The sequence below is a fragment of the Apodemus sylvaticus genome, chromosome 20 (genome assembly GCF_947179515.1).
Source record: "Apodemus sylvaticus chromosome 20, mApoSyl1.1, whole genome shotgun sequence".
Classification (NCBI taxonomy): Eukaryota; Metazoa; Chordata; class Mammalia; order Rodentia; family Muridae; genus Apodemus; species Apodemus sylvaticus.
In genome coordinates, this window is record NC_067491.1 from 35,783,955 (window position 1) to 35,798,432 (window position 14,478).

The window sequence follows — 14,478 nt, forward strand, 5'->3', positions numbered from 1 at the left end:
ATCAAGATATGGCTAAGTCATAAAACAACTCTATTTTAAAATGTTGAAATTAAACAGAGCATATGCATAAACCATAAGAAAAGTACATTGGAAACCAACGATGTAATGTATATAGGATCTACTTCCAAATATTGGCAATATTGCATAGGACCAAGAAAAATTGTAAAAGAAATATGAAGATATACTGAGCTGAATAACCATGCCAGTAGAGTCCCTGCTTTATTCTGTGATTCCATTGCTGCTGATGAAACACCAAGACCAAAAACAACTTGAGAAGAAAAGAGTTGATTTTACTCACCCTTCCATATCACAGTCCATCACTGACAGAAGTCAATGCAGGGACTTGAGACAGGACTCAAAGCAGGAGCCATGAAGGTGTGATGCATATTGGCTTGCCTCGCCTGCTTTCTTATGTATTCCGGAACCACCTGCCCAGGACTGGAACCACCCACCAAGGGCTGGGCTCTCCCACATCAACTATCAATCAAGAAAATGCCACACAGACATGCATACTGATCAATCCTATGGCAGCTTTTCAAATTATTACCATGATCCCTTCTTCCCAGATGACCCTACCTTGTGTCAAGTTGAAAGAAAAAAACGAGCCAGCTCAGACTCGGTCATACTTGGCAGAACAGTGTCTCACATGGATGAAAGGGGAATCTAGAGCTTCCAATGTAGAACACAGAAAAAGAAAAATTGAAAATCAAAGATTCAATATTTCTACATCTGAAATAAACAAAACAAGACAACAACAAAACTCAGTTGGCTGGCAAATGCGTTTAATCCCAACATGAGAGAGGTATGTGGATCTCTGAGTTCAAGGTCAGCCAGGTCACAAAGTGAGTTCCAGGAGGCAGAGAAACCTGTCCTTAAAATAAATAGAGAGATTGATGATAGATCGATAGATAGATGATTGATAGATAGATAGATAGATAGATAGATAGACAGACAGACATAAAATAATAGAAAGGCATGCTATAAGGAGGAGTAGAAATCAAAAAAACAGTAAGCAGACAGACTGAAAATTATTATGATAGAAGGGTTGGATAAAGATACTTAAACTCTTTTCTCTAACTGTTCTTTAATTCCAAGTGCATGCAGCAAGTCAGATTCCCAAAGACTTTCTCAGCGTTCCTTGGTAACTTAGTCTATTAATCAAGCATCCATTCATGTCCATGGTCTCCCAGGCCAACACTTACCTGCACCCCCAGAACTTGAACACCCACCCATCACCTACCTAATGACTTTCAGTGGACCAGATCATTTTGCAAAAATTCACGTTACAATACCTACTGAGTGTGCAAAGTACATGACCTGGCTTTATGTGTGCATCTTATTAATACACACTATGTCTCCACGTGCCTTTGCAGTCTATAAACACTTATTAAGCATCTGGGGTGCTCCAGGCACCCTTCTAAAGATGGATTAATTACAGTATTTATAAAATATCTGTTATCATGCTCTATTTTACAGCTGAAAATACTGAGGTTTAGAGAAAGTAAGTTTAGCATCAGACAGTACCAGCTGAATGCAGATTTTCAACCCATCCAATAACTGGGGTTATTTTGTCTGCCTTGTTGTTGCTGCTTTGCTTGTATTGGTTTGTTCTGAGACAAGATCTCACTATGTAGCTCTGGCTGGAACTTGCTTTGAAGACCAGGCTGGCCTCCAACTCAGTGTTCCTCCTGCCTCGGCCTCCAAAGTGCTAAGTTCACTGGTGTACTACTTGATTATTACTTTAAATCATGGAAGAGGCTCCAACAAACTTAAAATTATTTCTCCTTAAGTTTAGCTACTCCCCATCACCTCCCTCTATTGGGGTGGTGGTGGGGATTACTGAACTCTATCAAATTACTAGTCCAAACCTAGTTTCCCTTGGAAGACCTGATTTAAGGGCTCCTGACCTTTGGATGAACTTTGGTTAGGGCATCTGTAGGCCTCAAATCTACACACCAGTGGGACTTAGTTTTCCTTTTGCTCCAGAGTTCTGTAGGCCCTCTCTACCCAACCCACTTGTTTATCTAGCCTGATGCGTGAAAACCCTCCTTCCTTCCTGTCAGTCAGGATGTGGGGGGGGGGGGTCAATGGTGATTGACTGATTTACAGTGCTTCTTGTGTCTTGTTCTGTTTGCTTTTATTTGTGAGTTACTTTCTTTCCTTCTTTCTCCCTTCCTTCCTTCCTTCCTTCCTTCCTTCCTTCCTTCCTTCTTTCTTTCTTTCTTTCTTTCTTTCTTTCTTTCTTTCTTTCTTTCTTTCTTTCTTTCTTTCTTTCTTTCTTTCTTTCTTTCTTTCTTTGTTATTCACCGTGGAATAAAAAGCCAGGCTGGCTGCTTTCTCTATATAATTTGGGCAGCCTAAGGAATCCTTCACCTTGCTTCCTGTATGAGCTTTGTTTCTGGTATGATTACAGATCCTACCTCACCAGACAATCCATTTGTCATCTGGCCCATTTCTTAGGCTGAAGGCAGAGCAAGAATCAACACAAGATCATCAGCATCTAACCTTATCAGAGGAAATGTTTCAAAGGGGGAAGCAATAGTTAAAGAACGAATCAAGAGGACCAAAGATGAATGTCTAAAGCAGTGGACTCACACATCCATTTTCCCCACGGACCCTCGGAAGAGCAAGAGAACAGCTCTTCCCGGGTAGGAATAACCTGCAATAAAAACTCACACAATTCTGAAATCAGACAGCACAAACACAAAGGTTATTTCAGGCCGCAGCGATGACTCAGTAGGTAAGGCCCTTGCCCTGAAGGGTGGGTAACAGAATGGAGGTAAAACATAGCTATGGAAGAATTCTCCAGATTTAAAAAAAAAATAAAAGGAATGTACTTAACACAATTGTGTCGAGCTTCCCAACCCCTCTAATGTCTCTCGGTGGTCTCCACATTAAACATATCTCCCATGGGTAGCGCCTATGTCTAAGGGTGCGTGTTTCACTCCAGAGTGATGCAATCTTCTGTCTTGGGGGTAGTTCTCCTCGGATGCCTTTCCGGTGATGGGGAAGCGGAACCCGGACTCATTTCTTCCATGCCTCAGAGAATAGACCATGCGGACCTGCACGTTGAGGGCTGTCAAGCAGGAAGTGTTTAGTAAACAGAACTTGTCCTCCATTGATTCTGAGTTTACTTTAAGAAGACACTTATCTCTTGTAAAAAGGATGGCTTTCCTTGCCAGTCACCTTTTTGAAAAGGCCTGCAAGAGGCACTCCCTGAGGACGTGCAGAAGCCTGGGTCAGCGCTCCTGCTTAGAAACAAACAGCGGTTATCTGACGCCTCTTCACATCCCGCCTCCCGCCTCCCTTCCTTCTAGAACAGTGCTTCTCAGCCTCTGCGGCGCTGCGACCCTTTAATACAGTTCTTTATGTTGTGGTGACCCAGACCATAAAATTATTTTCCTTATTGCTTCATAACTGCAGCTTTGTTATTGTCATATTGCTATTACTGAATCATAATTAAACATCTGATATGTGAGCCCTGTGAAAAGCTCCTTGGATCCCAAAAGGGGTCGTGACTCACAGGTTGAGAACCCCTGTTCTAGCCGTTCAAGACTCTACCCTGATGTGTATGTGTGAGCCTGGGTATGTTCAGAAAGGGAGGGAGGAGGGAGAGGGAGAGACAGACAGAGACAGAGATAGAGACAGAGACAGAGACTACAATGTTTTGACTTAAAACGTGACAATAATTTCTTCAATGGCCACTTATACTTAAAACAACCAAAATACACAATTTTAGAAGTAGGAAGTCCGTTAAAAGCCACATTTATTGTTCAACATTATAATTTTGCTAATAAGACTATAAATTCCAGGTAATGTTTAAAATGCCAGAACTTGCCATGAATTCGTGCCAAAGCCTTTATATTCGCCCAAGTGTTAAGGGTGTGGCTCAGTAGATCGACTGCATGCAAGAAACCCTGGGTTTAGTCCTCAGTACTGGGTAAAGTGAGCATGCCTGCAATCTTAGTATTTGTGATACGGATTCAGGAGAACCAGAAGTTCAAAATTTCACTCTTCAAATAATTTCTCTTTTCTTCTCCTTTTTCTTCCTCCTTCTCCATCTCCTTCCCCACTTTGATTTTTATGGCAGGATCTCAAGTAGCACAGGCTGCTCTCCCTAGGTAGATGAAGATGACCTTTCATTTCTCCATGAAGCACAGTCCTTAAGCAGACTGTTAGGTTACACGTGTCTGGGTTTAAATCTCAGCTCCCACGCTGATCAAAGTTTCTTCTAGGAGAATTCATCTCTCGTAGCCTCCATTGCGCCTCCGGTAAAACGGAGACACTACAGGGATCGGTCTGGAATATACCACTGGAATGCAGCAGTTTGAGTTTGCTTGTTTGTTCCTGAATTCCTCTGGTGCCCTAGAGTGGAGACCTTCCCAGAAGTTAAGTGTCATAAACCCATCACTCGGAGTGTCGCCAGCAGGAAAAATAGTTTCTTATCACCAAGAATAGAAGGAACAGAAATCAACATGTCGTCACAAACTATGCTAGCGAGCAGCTATTCTCTAAGGGCTGGTTTATCTTTCCCAGAAGTCATTTGTTTCCCCAAACTGGATTTTCTTTTACTCACCCCCTTTTACCCAAATTGTATCTTCTCCCCTGAGTGACGTTCCTATGGAAACACACATAAGTGAATACATTCTATCTTTAATCTCAGCACTCCGGAGGCAAGCGGAGCTCTGGGAGTTCAAGGCTAGCCTGGTCTACATAACCAGGCCATGAGGGCTACATGAGTTTCAAGGCCATGAGGGCTACATAACAAGATGCTGCCTTTAAAAGAAAGGAAAAAGATGCCAGGTGGTGATGGAGCCTGCCTTTAATCCCAGCACTTGGGAAGCAGAGGCAGGCGAATTTCTGAGTTCAAGGCCAGCCTGGTCTACAGAGTGAGTTCCAGGACAGCCAGGGCTATACAGAGAAACCCTGTCTCAAAAAAAAAAAAAAAAAAAAAAAAAAAAAAAAAAGGAAAATAAAAATCTTTGATAGTGTATCTTTCGTCAGTTTCCTTTGGAGCCATTGCCCCCAACTGAAAGTAAAGGAATTTGGGTGGTTTTCCTTGCACACAAAGCTGGCGTCGCTGTAAGCATCCAGAACATAAAAACTCACATAATTCCATGTCCTTCCATTACCAGCATACCAGCGATAAGGGAACAAGGCACAGGGAAGGTTAGCCAACCTGTCTGAAGTCAGGCAGCCAGTGACAGGGCCAAGAACTGACCCCAGCAGAGTAACTGCAGAGTCCTTGAGATTAACACTAGAGCAGAATAATAATCTAAGTAAACCCCAAGGACTAGACAAGGTGATCTGCTGTCAGCATCTAGCCTGGCCACAGGGGAGGAACTCAATAAATGACAATTCTGTATTTATTATTAGAAAATTGTCAGTCAGTGGCCAGTGATATTTTTTAATCTCTCATCTAGGGTGTAAAAAGAAATTTAAAAAATCCAACCTTTGAATAATAAATTTTGTGTTTTAATGAGCTGGAGCTTAAGAGTCAGTGTAGATGGTACTGGGAATACAGAAGAAAAAGACAAAGTCAAGAGAATCAGAGATTAGAATGTGTGGGAATCGCCCCCTACCACCCGGTGCACTTCCCGATGAGGAAAATGCTATTTTACTTCTTTTTTTCCCACCCCCACTCGCTCCGGCCATATTTATTTCATATATATGTGGGTACCCTGTCACTGTCTTCAGACACAGCAGAAGACATCAGATGCCCACTACAGATGTGAGCCACCACGTGGTAGGTGGGAAATGAACTCAGGACCTCTAGAACAGCAGTCGGTGCTCTTAACCATGGAGACATCTTTCCAGCCAGTTATTTTATTTCTTAATATAAACTGACATATGCCACAAAGTATGTGACTCAGATTCCATGGTTTGTCTTTTTTTTTTTTTTAATCACCCTTCCAGGTAGACGTCTCCTCCTCACCTCCCCAACAATGCTCATCCCAGAAAGACGAGCAATAGCCACCTCCCTGGAACTTGGGATAAGGAAGCAGTCAGAATCTAGGCTTTGGAGTAGACCCGTAGCGTCTCGTTACCCTAGCAAAGCAGGGGTGCGCTTTGGCAAGTTATTTCATTCACTGGGTTTCTGTTTCCTGGTCTGAAAGATGAAGACATGACAATGCTCTAAAACGTACGTCAGGCTAGAGGGGGCAGAGCACACCTTTAATCTAGCACTTGGGAGGCAAAGGCAGTTGAATTCGTCAGTTGAAGGCCAACCTGGTCTACATAGTGAGTCTCAGGACAGCCAGGGCTACACAAAGAAACCCTGTCTGGAAAACAAACAAACAAACCAAACAAACAAAACAAAAACAAAAAACACTCGCTCAGAGAAGAGTTAAGCCAGTTTAGTAGTTAATGGCACAGCGTGTGTTCTTCAGTAATCTGAGGCATTGGATGAAACACTGCATCAGAACACTTGCCTGACACGCACAGGGCCACGATGAGGTCCCAAATCACAAAAGCTGTGGTTTATGGGGACTGGCTTTGTGATTTATTATCTTTTCCCATGATTTTGCATTTCTCCATTGAGTAGACAGACATTTTGGGCTCTTGAATTTTCCACAATATTTTTTCAAATCTCTCTTTTCTGAAGAGAGTTAACATTGATCTCAATGGGCTAGTCAACGCACTATGCACTTTACGTGGACTTTCTCACTTAAACCCATAACAACACTGTAGGGTCAATAGTATTAGTATCTCCAATCTTTTTCTTTTTTTCTTTTTCTTTTTTTCTTTTTTTTTTTTTTTTTTTTTTTTTTTTTTTTTTTTTTTTTTTTTTTGCTGACGCTGCCCCACGAGATGGGGTTTCTTCTATGTAGTTCTGTCTGTCCTGGAACTCACTCAGTAGACCAGGCTGGCCTAAAACTCACAGAGATTCTCCTGCCTCTGCCTCCCAAGTGATGACTAAAGGTGTGTGGCACAGCCTCCTGGCCTCTCCATTCTTTTACACATTCGAGAACAGGAAAAGTTGACGAGGCTAATAAAATAAAGATTGCCCTGGTAGCCAGGGGCACCCCTAGTATTTGAATCTGCAAGACTCTAAACTCACAGCCTATGCTCTCAAACACAATACAACTCATTTTTTTTCAACTTTCAATTATATATAATAATTATTTTGATATCAAGGCTAAAGGACAATGTTTATATAAAGTTGGTCTTCTACGGTTTGCAGAATGAATGTATGGTGTCCCTATGCACAATGGTTTGTCTACATGTCATTGAGTACCTGAAAATCTATATTGCAATTGGGTTCCCTAGAGTCTCAACCATCATTTCTTCACACTAGTCTACGTGATTGGTATCAGCTGTCTTGCTGACCTTCAAGGCTCCAGTTACTGTTTCCATCCCCATGGTCTAGGTGAGAAATCCAGAGTCTAGGGGCACTATGTGTTGCTACTTTGTTTCCAACCCACTTCCCGGGTAAAAGAAATTTCAACTCAGTTACAATACAAGCTATAAACCTAGATTGGGCAGATCTCCCACTACACTACTCTATTCCCATCTACATTATCCCATAGAAGCAGTTTCTCCAGACCACGAGTTTCTCTCTCTGCACCCTCTCCTTTGATCCTCGTAGCTCCTCCCCCTTCTCCTTCGATCCTTTTCTCCTCCCCCAAACTCTCAGCTCCTCCTCCTTTCTCCTGCCCAATCATTGGCTCAAGCCCTAATTTGAGAAGTTAAGGTGGGGAGAAGGTTCACAAGGCAACTCCTCATCTGCAGCCCCTCTGAAGAGTGGAATTAGCATCAAAGTACAAGCCCAGGGCTATCCACAGCAACTGAGCTAACTCATCCAAGGTCATGTGGTGAAACTCTATCCCACAGCTAAGCACATATACTATTCTGTTAAGTCCTCCTCAGTCTGCAACCAGCCTGGGCTACTTAGCAGGACTCTATCTCCAATAAACAAATGAACTATATTTCATTGTTTAAAATGGATAGAGACCAGGGACAATTCCAAATTTCCTTATAGAAAGGGCTTAGAAATAACATTTCTTATTGGGACTGAAAGAAAAAAAATAAGTATTTTAGCTGTATTTTCATGGGAAGTGCACAGATCTTTACACAGAGTCCTAGCGCTATTTCAAGTTGCAGATGGACCTTATGGGAAAATAAAAGAAGAATAATCCCGCTTGAGCTTGAGGGTCTAGGAACCTTGTGTGTCATGTAAATGTGTTCATGCATGAGTCTTGCTTCCCATTTTCTAAAGTGACTGAAATATCAATAAAGTAAAATTTCACGTCTCTAGGGGCATCCTGAGTCCCGGGCCACTAAAACACCAATCTGGTGAGACTCAAGGTGAAGGGGGCCTCACAGAGCTTGTGTGAGGGTGTTGGCAGTCACTTGCATTGGCGTCAGCTGCACCATAATGGCCTGCATAGGAAAGGACCCACCTCATCCTCTAGAGACGGAGGCCTCCGGGTAGAGACGTGATCCAGGAAAAGGAAGATGGCATCATTGCAAGACATTCCCTGAAGAGGCCCGTCAGATGTATTGTGGCCGTCACAAAGGCCAGCATCACCAGGAAGGATATAAAAAACAAAACAGAAAGCACAGACTTATGAGCATGTGCACACACACACACACACATACATGCTAACGCCAGAATTCCTCAGCTCCAGAAATATCATGGGTCGTTGGTCCTAGCCACTGAACTTCAAAAATATAATGAAAATGAAGGCTGTCCAGTGACAGTCACTCACAAGGATTTGGGAATGGAAAGAGCACGGAGACTTTAGAACGTGCTAGCCGGGAAGACAAGATGCGAGAGCAGGTAGGCTCAGTACATATGACTTGTGTTTCCCTTCTGTGGGGGCAAGCAATGAATCAGGACCGAGGGCATCTCTAAGACGGTTCATAGTTGGGACCTAGAACTGCGTGAGTTCACAGCTGAGTGACAAGCCCTTGGTTTCTGGAGACTGATGCTCATATTCACACCTATGAATATGCAAGATCCCTGTTGTATGGTTCTTTGAACACACTTGTTTGATACCTGCCATATCTGGGTGGTTCCCAAACTTGACTCTCAAAAAAAGGGGAGGAAATCACCCAGGGATCTTTTATAAGAAAAAGGACCTAGATTTTGTTTCCAGTGATTTTGACTCTGTAATTCTGGGGCCTTGAAACTCTAAGAGAAAAATCTTCAACCGAGAATTGAGCTCATGATAAGATCAGTTGTACTTTCTTCCTGACCCATCCTGAAATCCACTACCGAAACTAGAAGTGAGAATCTTGTTTGGCCTAGACTATGTCACACACCCTTTCTAAAGTAGGTTTACTCAGGGATTCGAAATTACTGAATCAATAATTTTAGATGAATCGATCTAAAAAATGATGCTTTCTCCACCGAAATTAACATTCTTTTATTTATAACCAAAGCAAATAAGCAACAAGAAGAAAAACCTGTGTTTAAGCGACTGTGGTGGCATACAGTTACAATCCCAGTGTTCAGAGGCTGTTTTGCTGGGTTGGCAAGATAGCCCAGTGGGTAAAGACACTTGCTGCAAAACCTAAAGACCCAAGTTCAACCTTCATAGGCCACTTGATAAGGGAGAACCAGTTCCTGTGAGTTGTCCTCTGACCTACATATTCACAAACCATTGCACATGCACATATGGATACACGTACGGATATGCATTCACATACGAATACACATGCATGCAACACAAATTCTGGATTCTTTTTTTAATTGTGAGAAGCTATCTAAAAGATATTTCAGTGGCATTATTACTCCATGGTTAACTTTAGAATGCAGGGGAAAGTGTCAATACTGTGGCGGAAACTATTGACAATATGTCTCCAGGGTAGGACAATGAGGCGAGCACAGCTAGATGGTTTTGATTTCACTCAGTGGGAGCTTACTAATATTTTGCAAGGCCCCACAGTCAGGCCTCTTTCATGTAACATGCACCAGGTTGTGTTTACCAAGGATGTCAGCCACACAACTCCATTGCATTTGCTCTATCAAAAGCACGATCCTCCTCCATCTTAAAAGGTGGGTTCTAATGTCCCCTCCTGAACCTGTGTTCAGAGGTGGATTTTGTGCCTAAGTCATAAAAGTTAGCACAACTTCCCCTTTTGTGTTCTTCCTGAGATTTTTATCCATGGAATCTAGTCACCATACTGTGTTGAAATCCAGGTCACAGAGAGAAGAACCAAAGTTTCAGGCATCTTTCCCTGATAAGTTTCCAGCCCAAACTACCAGGTAACTAAGGGAGATGTCTTAGAATTTGGTTCTCTGGACTAAAGGTGAACTGTCCCAACCAATATAGCCAGAGCAGAGACCACACTTCCTTCCTGAGCCCCGCCCGGGTGCAGGATTATAAACAAAATAAATTCCCATTGTTTGAAGCCACTAAGGTTAGGGAGCTTTGTCATGTACCAATAACTCATAGAAACATACAGATCATTCTCATTATAATTATCCTGGGGGGAGGAGCTGTCTATTTTTTAAAGACACATCTATTTCCATATCTCATTTTCTTTCTTCTTAGTGTGTGGAATAGGAATTAAACTGAAACTAATAAAAAAACAATCAGTGTGAGGCCTGTGAAATAGCTCTGTTGGCCAAGCTGTTGCCTTACAAACATAGAGCTTGGAGGTTATGCCCACACCTCACAAACCAGGTGTGGTGGTGTGCACTTGTAACTCCAGTGCTGGAGAGATGGAGACAGGAGGATTCTTTTTTTTTTTTTAAGATTTATTTATTTAACACTGTATCTATGTTCAGGCACTCCAGAAGAGGGAGTCAGATCTTATTACAGATGGTTGTGAGCCACCGTGTGGTTGCTGGGATTTGAACTCAGGACCTTCAGAAGAACTCAGGACCCAAATATCTTTTAGATGGCTTCTCACAGTCAGTGCTCTTAACCGCTGAGCCATCTCTCCAGCCCAACAGGAGCATTCTTAATAATTGCAAGCCAGATACCCTAGCCAAATTCACCTGCTCCAGGCCATTGAGAGTCCTTGTTAAAAAAAAACAAAAAAACAAAAAAAACAAAAAAACAAAGTGCAGCCCAGAGCCCAGAGTAATGATACACAAGGTTGTCTTCTGTTCTCTATGTACACACACATGGACACACAAATATGTATACACACAGAGTAGTCAACATGGACTGGGCATGTAGCTAAATCTTAAAAGAGTTTTGCCTAAGATGCCAAAGACTATGAGTTTAACCTTCAGTACAACTAAAAAGTTTTTAAAGAATTCATTGTTTTTATTTTTAAAATTGTTAAAAATTTAGATTTTCTCCCAAAGGAGGGAAGGGACAATTGGATTGTCCCCTGGAATTCCAGTGCCTGGAAAGGGAGGCAGTGATTCCAAGGACTCCTGACACATCCAGTCTCTGCTTCTTGGGGAGTTGCTAGGCGAAGCTACTTACAGATAGGCGATTCATCCTCCCCTTTGTAAACATTAAAATTCAGAGTATACAATGTTGTTTGCATGACTGAGACCAAACTGGAGAGACAAGGAGTCCACTTGTCCGTAGAGCGCCCAATGATTTGGGATATCCAGAGAAACATCCCGTGACACCTGGTCGGACGTGTGGCCCTGCCTTTGACCTTTGAGGACTCAGGGAAGGGCTTTAGCTGTCCTTCATCAAACCGACTCACAGCAAGGTCTGAATAAATATTTGTGAACTGTTTGAACTCCGTTTTGTGCCCTTCAATTCCCTTTGGAATGTAAAGACATTTGAAAGAATGGCCCAGCCTCCCCCCCCCCCCCCCACCAACCGGAGCGCATGCGCACGCCCATGCCTGCTCCTATCAGCCAAACCAGACCCATTCAGAGCCAAAATGCTAAGTGAGCACTGAAGACACAAGGATTGGATAAAAATCTTTGAAAGTCTTGCAGGGTATTTGAGAAACTGCATGTAAGGAACAGCATATACATTTACAGCCAAAGTCGTCCTTGTGAAACAGTTTAAAGTCTGTGGTCTGATTTTCTATGGGCTTTTCAAGGAGTTTGTCCTACCGTCAGCGACCACAGGGCCTGTTCTTTCTGTGTCTCTACTCCACCCCAACCCATCTCCCGTTCTTCTCTGGCTGTTTGTCCCTTGATCTGCAGACCCCCCACTCTTTCTCTTGCCCTCCCGTAGTCCCGACTCCCTCTCACAAATTTCTTCCTGAAGAATCAGAGGGAGGAGGTAGCGGCTTCCAGAAGGCCCCCTCCCCTGACATCACAGGAGCCTGAGCCAAGGTCAGGGCCAGGCCCTACAATGCCAGCTAGAGATCCTGAGGGACATCAGTTTTGTAATTTATGTGCTAATCGGCCCAAGGTTGGGCAACTTCTCTCTGGAGAGGAAGGAAAGAAACTTCCAGATGAACTGACACATGAAAGGGCACTGCAGCTTGGCCTTTTCATGATTTGGCTCTGGCCTCCAGGCCGTGTAACCTCTGATTCCTCCACTTCCTCAGCTGTCAAATGGAGGCGCCGCTTCCTACCCAGCAACACAGGATGTTGTAAAGAGCAGCAAATTCTGACTGGACAAGAGGTCTGCAACAAACAGAGCCCCGAAGTTTGGCTCTAAAAGGTAACAATAGTGTACACCCACACACCCACACACACATACACACACTCCGGAGGGCGAGAAGAGGGAGAAGGGGGAAGGGGGGAAGGAAGAGGGACAGGGAAAGGGACTGGGAGAGAGATTTTAGAGTATTAGATGCCATACGGGTGGATCCCTGCCTCAGTTTCCTCTTTGGAAGAGAACAATAACACAGCCTATCTCATAGAGCCATTCTGAGAAGTAAATATGGTATTACCCACAATGCACAGTAAGCAGCATCAATCAATTATAGACTGGGTATGAAGGGTGGGGAGTGGGGACGGGGGGGGGGGGGGGGGTGTTTCCACCTAACCTCATTTTAACACTTTATCTCCAATCCACGGATCCCAAGCCTGAAATTGTAAAAGGAGCCTGGAAGGCTAGATAATCATGCACTCTTTTCTCAGAAAAGAAAAAACAAACAACAAACAAACAAACCCCTCCGAGGGGCCCAAAAACCTGGCTCTGGGCTACTCATTCTATTAGCAAGAGAATGAGACTCACGGTTCATGCCTTCCGGTTTTAAAGTCCATGCAAATCTTTGTTTTCATTCCTCTAAAGTCTGTTGGTATTTTTATCACCAGACAACCCTTCCTAAGTCCGATTTTTTAACCCTGAAATTTGTTCATCCCATTAATACTGCATGCCCTGAGGGTTTTTGGTTTGGTTTTGCCGCACCCACAAAACCTGCAGACAACCACCTCTCCTACCGGAGCCCCTCTACCCCAAACACGAGGCAGGGAAGGTAGCGCTTTCTCCCAGACTGGAGGATAACCCTAATGGGGGATAGCAGGTGATGAAGAAGGCCTTCTGGAGAGCCGGCAGCTGCAGGCAAAGGTTGCCCTAGTAACGGTGAGGGCTCCATTCAGGAAAGCAGCCCAACTTCCGAGAAGGAAAATGATAGCCTTCCCTTGGTTCTTTGCAAGCACAAAGAAGCCTGTCGGTCGGTCGGTCGGTAGGGTAGCAGGAGGAGAAGGAGGCAGAGGCAGGGTGAGGTGAGCGGTCATGCCAGTGACAGGCTCCCACCTTTCTGAGGAGGGACAGAAGAAAGACATACAGCTCTTTGAAATCTCCTGGCCTAGGTGAACCGTAAAAATCACCCTTTGTAACAGGAGCCCTTTTGTGGGAGCAGAGGGAACAGGCACCCTGTGTTCACCAGCCTTGTGAAACAATATGCCAGGAGGGGAGAAACCCCTAAACACTGCAACTTTATGGGGGCCCTAAGCTCTCCTTTAGCTCAGACTGGTGACAAAGACCATTTGCTCCCAATTTATTGGAAAGTTTTTTTTTTCCTCTTTTCACAGCTTGAGCGGCTTTACCACGGTGAGCTCCCTCGCCTGCAATCTCTCTCAGACACTCGCTGAATGGGCCAAGGCTCAATTATGTTCCCTCTGCAGGTTCAGCTCACACTGTGACCCTGCATGGTTTCCTGCTATTCATATGTGCTACTTCCTCTTTTGTGGTAATGGCTTGTGGCACTTGGCCAGAAAACATTATTAATTTCAGAAGTGGACTGACAAAAACAACAAACGCACAGTGGAACAAGAGGAAGTGCTGGGGAGGCCAGCTGTCGGTGGGTTGGTGCCCCTCAGGAGGAACTCGGGTGTATGCAAGTTCTGGGAGGAACAGAGATGACCCAAGAAGGGGAAATGCACTGAAGTTACCCGCACCCCCAAACCCCTTTAATATAAAAAGAAAAAGGAGAAAAGAAATCAGAGAAAAGAAGGAAAGAAAGCAGTCAGCTACTTGAGCTGCAGCTGGACAGCAAACGCTGCTTGCAAATCCCAACTCTGAACAGGCAGTTTAAGCACCGCCAGGACCGGAAACTCTTGAGAACCGGAAACTCTTGAGAACCGGATTAACGGGAGCCAAGTTGAACTGTGAAACCATTTCTACTTTGAGTTCCTGCTGACTTGGGACA